At 49.9% G+C, this 12,923-nt stretch overlaps 1 protein-coding gene and 1 pseudogene across 3 annotated transcripts in view; one reads left to right on the top strand and one right to left on the bottom strand.

Annotated features, from left to right (window-relative positions):
* The first annotated feature begins 369 nt into the window (after window positions 1-369).
* LOC105470057 (vitamin D receptor) overlaps window positions 370-12,923 on the top strand; it is a 70,253-nt gene continuing 57,699 nt past the window's right edge. Inside the window, exon 1 of one of the 3 annotated variants that reach the window (XM_011721785.2) lies at window positions 370-432. The gene's annotated coding sequence lies outside the window, so the exon portion shown is untranslated. Of the gene's footprint in view, window positions 433-3,671; window positions 3,749-12,923 lie in introns of those variants that run through there. The other 2 variants (XM_011721782.2, XM_071071821.1) reach the window with 2 other exon arrangements.
* On the bottom strand, window positions 1,102-6,759 carry LOC105470148 (uncharacterized; annotated as a pseudogene).

The following is a 12,923-nucleotide window of genomic DNA, read 5'->3' on the forward strand; positions in this document are numbered from 1 at the left end:
ACCTGGCCCAGGCGTCCGCAGCAGGCTGGGTAGAACCACGGCAGGAAGGGTGGGGGGCTGCATCCCCGATTAACGCAGGCTGAAGCGGGAATCCGCACCTATAAACATCGACAACTCTGTCCCACAGAGGGCAGAAGCGTGCCTTGCACTATGGACGACAGTCGATGAAAGTTTCACGAGGTAGAGTCTCTAAGGCTACAGCGTGCCCTGTAGGGTGGTTGATTCCAAGTCAAGATGGTTGCAGCGCCAACCGAGCTCCTGGCAGGAGAAGACTGGACCTGTGGGCGGGGCGGAGGGCCGGGCCGGGGCCGGGGCGGGGCCTGATCGAGAGGCGGGGCCAGGTGCTGGGCTGTCTCTGCTTGTCAAAAGGCGGCAGCCGAGCCGTGGGCGCCGGGAGCGCGGAACAGCTTGTCCAACCCGCGGCCGGACCAGGTGCGGACCCGGGAGCAGCGGGGAAGGGGGTTTCAGGATAGGGACTCGGTGTCGGGGCGTCGGGGATACCGGGGCCTGAGATCCCGGGTGCGAGCATTAGAGTCTAAGTCCCAGCGGTAAACTTGGCGACTGAGGTCGGGGCTGTCGTGCCATGAGGCTGGGACACTAAGGGGCACTGAGGTTTGAGAAAGGTGAAGTTCGTGCCAGGCTGGCGAGGGGAGCGGCGACATCCTCGGTGCTTAGGCAGCTTAAAGGAGAAATGCTCCGCTAGCACAGTGCTCAGCACTTGGGCAACAAGAAGCATTTGTTTCCTTCCTCTGTCCGGGCGCCTTGGCATGGAGTGGAGGAATAAGAAAAGGAGCGATTGGCTGTCGATGGTGTTCAAAACTGCTGGAGTGGAGGGCGTGTAGCCTTATTTATTTTCTTACAGGACCCAGGTATGGTCCACCTGTGATGGTGGAGTTGGGTCTTTTAAGTAATTTTTTTTTTTTAACTTTTCTTTGAACTACCAATGAGTTTAGACCTAATTGGCCCTAGTTTTTCAGGACAGCCTGTCAATAGATGTTCAGAGGAACTCAGGGGCAAGCATTTAAATGAGGAAGAGGCTCAAGGAGTAGTTTCTGTTTGGAAAGTGAGGTGCCCTGCATCTGTAGTGGTGGTGAGGAAGATTCAGAAGTATCTAGGAGGGAACAGCCTGTGATCTCCAGGGCCAGTGGACAACTGCCCCTCCTCTTCACCCAGGGACCAGAGTCTGAGACCCAGCCCGGGCTGGGGGAGCCTTGGGTCTCCAAGTCCAGGCCCTTCTCGCAGCTCCTCCTCCTCCTCCTCCTCCTCCTCCTCCTCCTCCTCTTGTTCCTCCTCCTTCTCTGTGCGTGCGGTGAGTGAGTCAGCCTCCTGTCTGGGCTCAGTTGAAGCCAAAGGGGCCAGAGCCCAGGCAAGCAGTTGGGCAGGCATTTTCTGAGCATTGCAGAAACTCCTGGGCAGAGTTTGGCTCTGCTCCAACTACCTACTGGAAGGTGGTCTTCCTCATGGGCAGGGGCTCAGATACCCAACACAGTAGTGGTTATGGAATGGCTATGGGATGATTCTAGCAGGAGGTGACTGTGAAGGGATGGTGGCTTTATGATAAATCTACGTCTCATCTTTCTCCTAGGATCAGGAGGTACATCCCAGCACTGCAGGCTTTTCCAGCCCTTCATTCCATTTCTGCCTAGTGGTCTTATTAGCGGCCTGTCTCTGCTAGTGAAAGGGGTGAGCAAAAGAAATCGGGAAAGTCTGGGGCCAGAGAAGTCATGGTGTTGGCAAAGAAGGCTTTAACCCAGGCTGGGGATTGGGGGTGGTTTGCTGAGGTAGAGATGGGTTATCTGAACACTGGAGCCTGAATTCTATGAACTAAGAGTGTTGTGTGTTGAGAGACCTTCTGCGGTCCCTTCCCTGTCCAAGTGCTGGAGGGAACTGTGGGTCTTTCTGAAACAGTTTCAGGACTGGCATGCAGCCAGACCAGGAGGTAGTAAGACTGTACATTTCTCCCTGGCTTTTGTTTTGGGTGCTAGAAATCGTTGAGCAGAAGTAGCCCTCCCTGCAGAGTCCATGGCCCCCACTCAGTAGCCTCTCTGGACCCATTTGAGAAGAGTCCTGGGAGGCCAGTCCGGCTGTGGGGCTGACTCAAACTGCAAAAAGCTGGGGAATTCACAGTCTGTGCTCTGGCTGGGTCCCATGGCTTCGGGTTTGGCTGGTCCTGATCAGCTGTGACTTGGACCCTTACCAAGCTAAAGGAGGAACTAGAAAATGGGGTAAGAAAGGAGGGAAAAAAATGAGAGTTAGAAAGCCTTTCCAACCCTTTGCTCCTCTTCAGCAGAGGCCATCAGACTTTGTTTGTACAAACATTATGGAAGGTCGGATGCTGTTTGGGGTGCCCTGATAATTTACGTTTATGATTTCTAAGTAGTATCACCTATTTGACCTCAGAACTGATCTCTTTTGTAACTAAGTCCCAGAGGAAACTCCAAGAGGACCTCCTGGACCCCTACACTCTACCCCCAGAACAGATAGCAGGTGTCCAAAGCCCAGGCTGTGAATGGAGAAAGGCTTGGGGCCGAGTGGGCTGCATCAGGTGGCTACTACATCAGGTGGTTATCTAAGACAGGAGAGGGAGTTCCCATTGTTTGATTCCTTACCCCACATCCTAAGGAGGCACCACTGTCCTGGCTGGGATGGGCATCTGGAATCTCTGCTAGAAACTCGCTGTTGCCTCTGCAGCAGTCAGGTCCTAGAAGCCAGAGAGCCAGAGACAGGAGGACCACCTAGATGACATTTGGTGTGTTGCTGAATAAAGAATTACAGTGCTCCAGCTTCCATTTTTTCCTGCTACAATTCTGTTTTGGATGCAGGTAGAGGAAAGTAAGGAATTGACCAGATTTGATTAAGAGCCTCTTGTGTGCCGAGCATGACTCCAGGCCCTCTGAGGGATGGCAGAAAGCAGAACCCACCAGACTAGGCCCCTGACTCCAAGACAATTTGAACCCCAGTGTGGGAAGCAGTTCTCAGGCTCCCCTTCCACTATTGTCCAGTTCTGAGAGGATCCAGCTCGGCTGAAGCCAGCCTGGCTGCCACTCTGGGTCACCAAGGCCTCGCTTGTTCTGCTTCCCTCTGATTTGTCCCTAACCTTTTCCTGTGTCAGTGCCCTCCTGGATATGCTAGAAAGAGGTCCTGAGTAATGTATCTTGCAAACTGGGATACTTATGAGAGTGAAAGGGGATGCCATGCATGGTTATACCAGGACAATGGACATAAACCCAAACTCTCCAGGGAAAAATGGAATATTAATCATCCTGGTGATCATCACTCCAAACTCAGCAGAGGTCACAGCAGTGATGAGGGGATGATGAGGTTGGGGGAGGCTTAATGCTCAAGGGAAAGCAGGGGTAGCTTAATTCTGAGGACAGACCCCAACACCCTAGACTGCTCCCTGGTGTTATCAGCCAATTCTCGTCTTTTCCCTGAGGGCAGCACTGCTCGCAGCCACCCTGTCCTGAGACCCAGCCCACCACTCGTGTGACTTCCCTTCACCCTTGACTTGTGACTGGCCTCACCTTCGGTTTTCCTGCCCCACCCCGACCTCAGACAGGGAGAGGAAGGTCTGCCAGCTCCTCTTCAGCTTCCCCTGGGGAAACTGGGGTTCATAGTGGAGCCAAGACTGGGCCTCACGTTTCCTCTTCCTTCTTCCTCCATATCTGCAGCCTCCTTGTTTTGTTCATCCAGCTTCCCAGACCTCTCGGGACCACACTATCCCACAGAAAGTCTGGCTGTAAAGCAGGTAAGCAGCCAGGAAGGCAAGGGTAGGCAAACCTTGCCCACTGTGATAAAGGACATAGGTCGCCTGTAATCAGGTTCCGGGGAAACGATAAGCAAAGTGGAGGCCAAAGCCAGGGAGAAGCTGCGTTGCAGGAGACATTGTCAGTTCCCCAGGACGCTAGAGTTTGCCTCTTTGGTCTGGTCTGACTATTGGGGAAATGGTCCAGGGTGGGGACAGGTTGTTCTTGCTCAATTCAAGTGACAGGCATTGATGGCAGTGCCTGTATCCTGCTGTGGCGACATGTGGAAGAGAAACTGTCCTGCCTTCTGGGTCCTGGGTCCTCATGGCCCAGGTGCAAAGGATAGGCTCCCCAGAGGTCCAGCCTGTGGGTGATCGGGCATAGGAGTGGAAGGAGCAGAGCCACCACGATGACTCTCAGTTACTCTGCCAGGAAGGAAGTCATTCTCATTGTCAACAAATGAAAAGGGCAAGTGAAGATCTCTTGGGAAGTCATGTCTTTGAAGTGACTTGTGGGGAAGGGAGGTGGTGAGACCCCCACCCCAAGGCTGGCTGGGGGAGGATGGGGGTGTCTCATCGACAAATAGCAGGAGTGGAAGTCAGTACTCTGTGAGTCGGAATGTGTGTCATGCTTTTGCAAACCTGCCCTGCAGGTCCTGTGCCAAGGAATAGACTAAGCAGTGTTCCCAGAACCAGATGCCATACAAAGTCCTCATTCTGCACAGGGGAGAGTCCTGGTCCTGAGCAGGGTGTGGGCAGCTGCAACCCGCGGGAAAGTGTAGTCTGGGCAGACTCGGTGGTTGGTTCCTGAGAAACTGCTGCCTCTCACTGGCCTTCTGATGACAACCTGAAGCTTGGAGGTGTTACGCAAGGTGGGACATTCCAGGCACTGTGGAATACCCATGAGGCCCAAGGCTTTGCTGATGACACATCCAGTGTGTGCCATCTGCTGGTGCTGGAGTTGTAGCTTCAGCTACTTACTGAGCAATCACTTGGTAACAGGTGCTGTGCTACGTGCCTCCCAGACCTATCACTAGGTCTTGTGAGGTAGGAACAAGTTATGTTCTCTTTACAAATGAGGAAATGGAGTCTCCATGAGGTTAGTCAACATGCCAAGCTGTCATAGCCTGTGAGGAGGAAAGCCAGGACTCCCTCTCAGGTTTGCAGAAGCCCACGCTCTTAACCTGCATGGAACTCTCCCACCTCTGCCTTCATGGGATGGCCACAGGGCACTAGTGCCCTGTCTTGCACATTATAGGCCTGCAATAAATGTTTGTGAGCTGCGGGGTTAGATGTACTAACTAGTTTGAACAAGTTGACCTGAGAGCAAGCTTGGACTGCCCAAAGGTTACTCTGGGGACAGTGGCCTCTCAGAAGGAGGCTCCCTCTGCCAGCACTTTTAGATCTTGGTGCCTCTCTGGCAGTCTCGGTCACCTTACTTAGGTTAAGAATAGCAAACAAGAACCCAAGGGAGGTAGGACTGTGCAGAGAAATTGTATGGAATCAAATATGACTCTAATAGTCTGGAAGGCAAATAGGAAACAATCTTTCAAACAAGTCTCTTTATGGAAAACCTACTATGTGCTGATTGTCCCACTGGCCAATGGGGAGCTATTCTCACTTTGCCTACCTTTTCCCTCTCCTGGCTATCCCTTAAGGACTCTTGAACCTAGCCCAGCTGGAAGGAGAAACGGACTCTAGCCTCCTCTGATAGCCTCATGCCAGGCCCCGTGCTGATTGCTTTACTTGTCTCCTTCAATCCTCATAGCTTCTCTCTGGGGTAGGTACAGTTATCCTCTCCAGCAGGCATAGTGGGGAAACCAAGGTCTAAAGAGATATAGTCACCTGCCCAGGGCTGCAGAGTCAGCCTGTAACCACTGCTTCACACGGCTTGCCAGCCCTGGGCCTGGCCATACAGACTGCTCTGTCAGAGCCTGGAGACAGAGGTCACAGGAAGAGAAAATGCTCAGCCTGCCCCACCCCCTGTGGGTCCCAGGGTTCCTTGGTAGGTAACTAAAATTTTAGGTAGTGCTGTTAGAAGCTAGCAGCCTGGCAGAACAGGAGAAACCCAGGGTCTGAGTTAGACTCTTAGGTTCAAATCTTGGCATGATCACTTTGTAGCCTGTGACCTTGGGCAAGTTTCTTAATATCCCCAAATCTCAGTGTCCTTACCTGTAAATCGGGTATAATAATAGCTCCCTTGTAGGGCTGTGTGAGGATTAGGTGATGTAAGTCAAGTGCCTGGCACACAGTAGGCCCTTGAAAGGCATGTGTATTCAGTACCCATGGGCCAAGAGCCTACTGTGTGCCAGGTACTACTGAAGACACTGGGAATTTACAAGTGGGGAAAAAAAGACTCTTGCACTTCTTTTCAAAATTTCTAGACCAGAAGCCTGTCCTTGTGAGGCCCATTTAGAACTCAGGAATGGCTGTCCTGGCACCTGATTAAACTCAGATTTGGCAAATTGATTTCTCTGTCATTTGTTAGCTGATGAGCTTGTAAAAGTTACTTAGCTTCTCTGCAACTTGGGTTCTTCAATTCTTTTTTGTTCATTTTAAAAACTGTGATATATCATATACACAAGATTATATGTTTATGTATATATTAAAGAATCCTATACCCTGAACCTACCACCCAAGTTAAGAGTGGAGCATTCGCAGCACCTTAAAAGCCCCCTCTGCTTCTCCCCATTTGCGTTCCCCCTCCTTACTCCCCAGCCCAAAGTGAATTTCGGTTCATTGTCTCCTTGCTTTCTTTGTAAGTTATCATTTATGCATGTTTTACAAAACACTATATTGTTTCATTTTACATGGCTTTGGAGTTCACATACATGTGTATTCTCTGTGATGCACTTCTTTGAGTCAATATGAGTTTTCTGAGGTTCATCCATGTCGATGCACACCACTGCAGTTCATTAGTTTGCACTGCTGTATAGTATTCCATTGGAAAAATACACCACGATTTGTACATCCTCCTCTCACTGATGGACATTTGGGTTGTTTCCAGTTGAGCTATTACGATAGGACAGTACTGCTAGGGGTGTACATGTTATACTTGTCTTCTGGTGCATGAGAAACTCACAAGAATTTCTGTAGGGCACATACCTAGGGTTGGAATTGCTGCCTCCCATGGAATTCTATGTTCAGCATTGCTATAGGGTGCCAAACAGCTTTCCATAGTGGTTGTTCCAAAAAACACTTTCAGCAGTGGTTGAAAGTTTCCATTGTTCTCCATCCTTTCCAACACTTGATATAGGCTTCATTTCTAAAATGAAAAGGTTGTATTAGATGAGTTTCTACAGTTATAATGATTAGCTATAACAGTTGTATTATTCATGACCTAGGGACCCAATTTCTGGCTCACATGTGTGCCTGTCTGCTGCAGTGTGCACAGGTGACCACATACATGCCACAGCCTGACTCTAAGAGCTCTGTGCTGGGCCTCTATGTACAGTTGAAGCCCTTCCTCTCTGGGCTTCCATCAGCAGTGCTTGAGGTATCCCATGGTTCTACATCCTCCCCAACACTTGGTGGTCTCCTCAGTTCAACCAAGAGCCTGGTGTCAGCAGTGAGCCAATACTATGTGCTCAATTAATACCTACTGAATTGCATTTTCATAAGTGGATTAGGAGGAATATATATTTTGAGAAAAGGACATGGAAGTGTAAGAACCATGAGTCTGGCTAGCTAATCAAAGCACACAGGGCTGGGGCAGTGATGGATTCACATCTGTCCTGGGCTTCTTGATCATTTAAGGGCTCCAGTGAGATGGGGTGAAGTTTAGTAATCTCTACTGGCCATCTCTTCAGAGTCTGGCCTTGTTCTTTGGCCTTTTGACTTGTTTAACCTGAGAAGCAAGGGGTAGCTGGAGGGTTGGGGTGGAGGCAATAGAGGCGATGCCATGGGAAAAGGAGCCAAATGCCCGTAGAGAGTCCCTTTCCCTTTGAAGGTCGAATACCCTGCTGGGGCTACTGGGGAAAAGTGTTGACCACACTCACCATCCTGGTAGCCACATAAACAGCCAGATACTCACCACCCAGCCACCCATAGGACAAAGGAATGTGGCTGGCTGGACAGTTGCATGGGCCACCCCAGCCCTCAACTTTGTAATTACCTATCCAGTCTGTGCCTGTCAGCTCCAGGCAGGCAGGTGCTTCTGGCCTGGGCCTCGCCTTGGCTCCCAGACCTGTGCTGGGATCAGGGACAGGGTTCTACCTTCTTCAGCCATCCCTCCACCCCAGCTCCACCCAGTGTCTCTTTCTATACCAACCTTTGGCCTTTGTGGTTACCATATTATGTAATAGCTGACAATCGTAATAACCAATGGTTATGATAACTCACTATGTTCCAGGTACTATGTTCAGTGCTTTTCATGCATTTTCTCATTTATGCCTCTCAATAATCCTGTGAGGCTGGTAATATTATACCCATTTTACAGAAGAGGAAACCAAGGTTCACAGAGATTAAGAGGCTAAATTCCTTGCCCGAAAACATTGAACTACTAAATCAGAACCAGAATTTAAATTCAGGCTTAAGTCCAGAATGCACGTTCTCTTCCTCACTTGCGCATTGCCTTTCCTGCAGTGTCCTGGTCATTCAGCTCAGTCTTCCCTCCTCTCCTTCCTGTCTAGGAGGGCTGGAAAAAACGCAGCAGGTGGTACGAGGGTGAATGGGGCAGTTCCAGTCTGGTCAGGGAGATGCTGGAAAACACCTTCGGGGCAGAGTTCTTTGTTCCAAACAGCTCTGAATTTCCAGACTTCTGCCAGGGGCAGGAAGTGACTTCTGCCCAGCCTCTTTGGCAAGCACACCCATATCTTGGGTGCCATGATGTTAAGAAGTGGGGGAGGGGCTGCCTCAGGTAAAATTCCATTATAATGAACTCCATTTGAGACCTGACCGGCTTTGTTGAAATCACGTGCACAGTCTGGGAAACTGGAAATGGAGTGGAATTAATTCGAGGTTGGGTGTCCTTTAGCGAAGCCCCCCGAAAGGTTTGGAGCCTAGAAGGAGAAAAGAATCAGATCCACCCCCAGGTCCTCCTGAATGCCAAGCTCCTGTGTGGTCCTGGGCAGGGCTTGTGGGGAGAGCTCTGTGCGTAACTCCACCTGTCAGTGCTGTGAGTGTGCCATCGTCCATTCCCCCCACTCTACTGCGAGCCCCAGGAACAGGTCTGAATCCTATCTCTGAAGTGCCCCTGCTCCACACAATAACTAACATGTCACGGATATACTCACTAGATGGTTTTTGTCTGTAGACCGGGTCCCTGAGCAAGAAAGGAGGGTTGAAGGGCAAATTGTTTTGTGTTGTTAAATCATCTTCAAAAACTGGGCTGCAACTCAGATGGATTCTCCTTAAGTCATTACAGCAATTGTGCGCAATAATAAGCACTAACGTTTACTGAGCAGGTACTACGTGCCAGGCACTGTACTGAGCACTTGACGTGATTATCTCATGGACTCCTCACAGACTATGCAGTAGGTGGTGTTATTTTTCTCATTTCACAGGTGAGGAAGCAGAGGCTTAGAGAGTGCATTTCATTGGTTCTGGTTGCACAGCTAGTGGTAGGGAGAATCCAGCATTGGGCACACCCAGGCCAGCTGCCTCCAGAGCCTGCACTTCCAACCGTGAGCTCCGCTGTCACTGTGGGCTGGTCACGGGGCCAGGGCCAGGTGGGTCATGAGCGAGGCTGGAGGGATGCAGACCCTATGAGATGGACTGGAGGACACATGCTGGTTGATAGGAACAGCCCCTTTTGGCCCAGCAGGCTTCCAGCAGGAGCTTCGGCCTGGTGTGGTCAGATTACCCAACTTTTTCATAGAAAGCTGGACATTCAGAATTTTTTTTCAAAAATGTAACCTCTTGATTTAGAAAACATTGACAGCCAATTAAAAAAATGTGTAATCACTGTTGGTGATGGGGGAGGATGGGTGGCAAACAGCACACATCACAGTCGGGTCTGCCCTGCGGGCTCCACTGCATCCTCTGGTAGTTTCTTTTCACAGGTGACTGTTACACAGTGGGATGGGAAAAACTCTGTTCATGTAGAATTCCTTACTAATGTACTAGAAGGTACCCCTCCCAGCGTGTGATAATAGCTTTATAATACAGAGTGTTTCTTCCTTGTGAGTTAGAAAGAAACCTTTCAGAATAAGACATTCCAAGAATACATTCCCCTCCTCTCCTTTCTCCCCTCCTCCTTCTCTGCCTCCCAAACTCTGTCTTCTCAGGAAGGTATTTCCCTGTAGGTATTAGAAGAAAAGTTGTGTGAGAAAAAATCAAAAGGAAACTAACAGAGGATAAAGTCTTAAGGCAAAAAACAAAAAATAAAAAAATAAAAAGTAGAAAGTTTGGGGGTGGGCTTGGTAGACAATGAATGAATGGATCATGCTCCATGCAATCGTTCACGGTGTTTTTTCACAGCCTTCCCCTTTTTACCTGAATTTATTCCTCCTCCTTTCCTATTCTTAAATACCTGGAAAAATAATAGTAAGGCAATAGCTAATATTTTTATAGAGTGTAATTTTACAGTGTAACAATTTTTATAACATATTTAAAATATTTATCTCAGCTGACACAAGAGTCTTATAGAACCTCCTTTTGGAGGCTTGGTAAAGTAGCAGCGTTTTCTTCTTCTTCCTTGCATTCTGTAAGAGCTGTGGCCACGGAGGATGGAAACCCCTGACTCCTGTGGGCCTTCCCTATCCTGCCACCCTCATGCCCCATGTGGATCCACAGGTGGAGGCAGGTGTGGCAGGCAGTTACCTCTATAAAATCTGGTGCCAGCAAGAGTGCGGGAGTGTACGTGGGAAGGGCCCTAAATGGATAGTCGCCCTAGTTAGTGACCCGAGGCCAGCCTCCCCTGCCCCACTGTGCCTGTCACTCTGAGCTATGTTCCGAAAGCTGGGCAGAAAATAGCTCACTGGGGGAATTATTTTCATCTCTGTTAAAATTCAATCCTGGGCTACAGACCAGCCTAGCTACAGAGTTATTTTTCAGGTCAGGGGGAATTCTGGGAAAAGTAAGGGCGGGGGAGTGAAGGGAAGCAGTGGGCATCTCCCCCCGGGACGGAGATGGACCTTGGCCACTGACGTCCTCCCTAGGATGCTACCTGTCTGCAGCTTACCTGGCAGCAACTCCAACTGACCTAGTGGGGCCCAGCCCAGTCAGAGGAAATGGGGTTTCACCCACAAGTCCTTTAATTGAAACTAGGTTCTGAGTAACATCAAATTCCTTCTTGAGGGGTGTTTGCTCTGCCAGAAAGAGTGTTGAGTGCAGGGAGTGGAACTTCTGCCAGCTGGTTCAGAGGCCCGGTGGGCAGCAGGCCGGGCTCAGGGCAACTCGGGGGCTGCAGAGAGCTGACCACCTGGAGGGAAAGAAGTTGCTCCTCTAGGGAAAGAGGTTGTTCCTCTAGGGACCCTGAGTTTAGCTCCTTCGCTGTCCTGGGGCAGCATTTATGGAAAGTACTCTGTGGTTTAAATCTGTTCTGTCTTTGCCCCCTGGCTACCAAAGAAAAACAAAGAAGAGGGAGATGACCAATGGGTAGGGCTGGGGAAGGGGAATCCTAACTTGGTTAGGGTTCAAGGGTTAGAACAGAGGCAGCTGTTTCCTACCACTTTGTGGCCCTGGGGAAGGATACTCCAGACAGATTCTGATATTTGATCTGAAACATTGAACCAAGAGGATTATCTTCAATTATAGCTCTGAGGGTAAGACAAGGCTTGTGTCATGTTGGCCAGCAGTGAATTTGGACAGCCAGACTCAGGATATGGACTGGCATGTGCCTATCTGCATATGAGATGTTCCACACCCGTCGGTGGTGCGTGTTTTCTGTGAGCATCCTGTATTTTGCCTGATGCCCTTCCTTAGACAAATTCCTGGCAACGAGCAATTAACCTTGTTGACCAGAACAGAGTGGGCTGAGTGGACTGGTGGAGGCAGGTTTGAGGATCCTGCAGCTGTGGGCAACTCACCTCTCTCTGTGCCCATCAACCATATCTGGCCACCCTGGACAGACTGAGGAATTAAGTAAGGATTGCACTGGTGATATGGCAGCTGAGTTGTTCACTAACCTTCCTTCCATCTGCCCTTATTGAATCATTTGTTCTTTCTTTTGATTTTCTCCCACAAAACCCTTTTTTTTTTTTTTTTTTTTTTTCTATTCAGCTAGGCTGAATTTTTCAGGTCTCTCTCCTTTACCTCTCCCTTCTAGCTCAACTACTGATGGTCCTATTCTTCTCAGGGTTCAGGATCTCCCTGAAGGGCTATGGGGGACAGTGGCTTTGTGTGTGCCCTGGCTGGGACTTCAGCTGTGCTGCAGAAGAGGCCTATGCGTGGCTAACCTCTCAATGAAACAATGAGAGAGGCCCTGTTGTTATTTTCTTCACAACCCTCCAGGTGGATTCAGGTTGGAATGGGGATCTGAATGGGGTCTGAAAGTCTTCAGTTTCAATAAATCATGGCAGGCCGGGCGCGGTGGCTCAAGCCTGTAATCCCAGCACTTTGGGAGGCCGAGACGGGTGGATCACGAGGTCAGGAGATCGAGACCATCCTGGCTAACACGGTGAAACCCCGTCTCTACTAAAAAAATACAGAAAACTAACCGGGCGAGGTGGCGGGCGCCTGTAGTCCCAGCTACTCGGGAGGCTGAGGCAGGAGAATGGCGTGAACCCGGGAGGCGGAGCTTGCAGTGAGCTGAGATCCGGCCACTGCACTCCAGCCTGGGCGACAGAGCGAGACTCCGTCTCCAAAAAAAAAAAAAAAAAAAAAAAAAAAAAAAAAAAAAAATCATGGCAATAATTTAAAATTCCTGATATTCAAGACTCACTGGGTTTAACTTGAAGAAGCAGAGAAAAGAGTGGAATGTACTTCCTACAGGCCTTTGACATGAGCGTGGTCAGCTGGGGCGTTTCTTCCTGGCGCCCTCTCCCTCTCTCCAGCCATATTGAATGAGTTTCTCTGTCCCAAACATGTTCTTTCCCTTTCGTTCTCAGCCTTTGCATGTGCAGTATCCTCTGCCTGGAGTGCTCCTTACGCCTCTTACCACTACCACATTAAACTCCTCTGCTCCTTCCTGTCTCCGTGGAGAGGTTGAGAGGGGACCGCCTCCAAAGAGCCTTCTCTTCTCTTCTCTTCTCTCACTAAGATGAGGCAGAGGCTTTCGCATATGCTCCCTTTAGAC

The sequence above is a fragment of the Macaca nemestrina genome, chromosome 10, assembly GCF_043159975.1.
Source record: "Macaca nemestrina isolate mMacNem1 chromosome 10, mMacNem.hap1, whole genome shotgun sequence".
Lineage (NCBI taxonomy): Eukaryota > Metazoa > Chordata > Mammalia > Primates > Cercopithecidae > Macaca > Macaca nemestrina.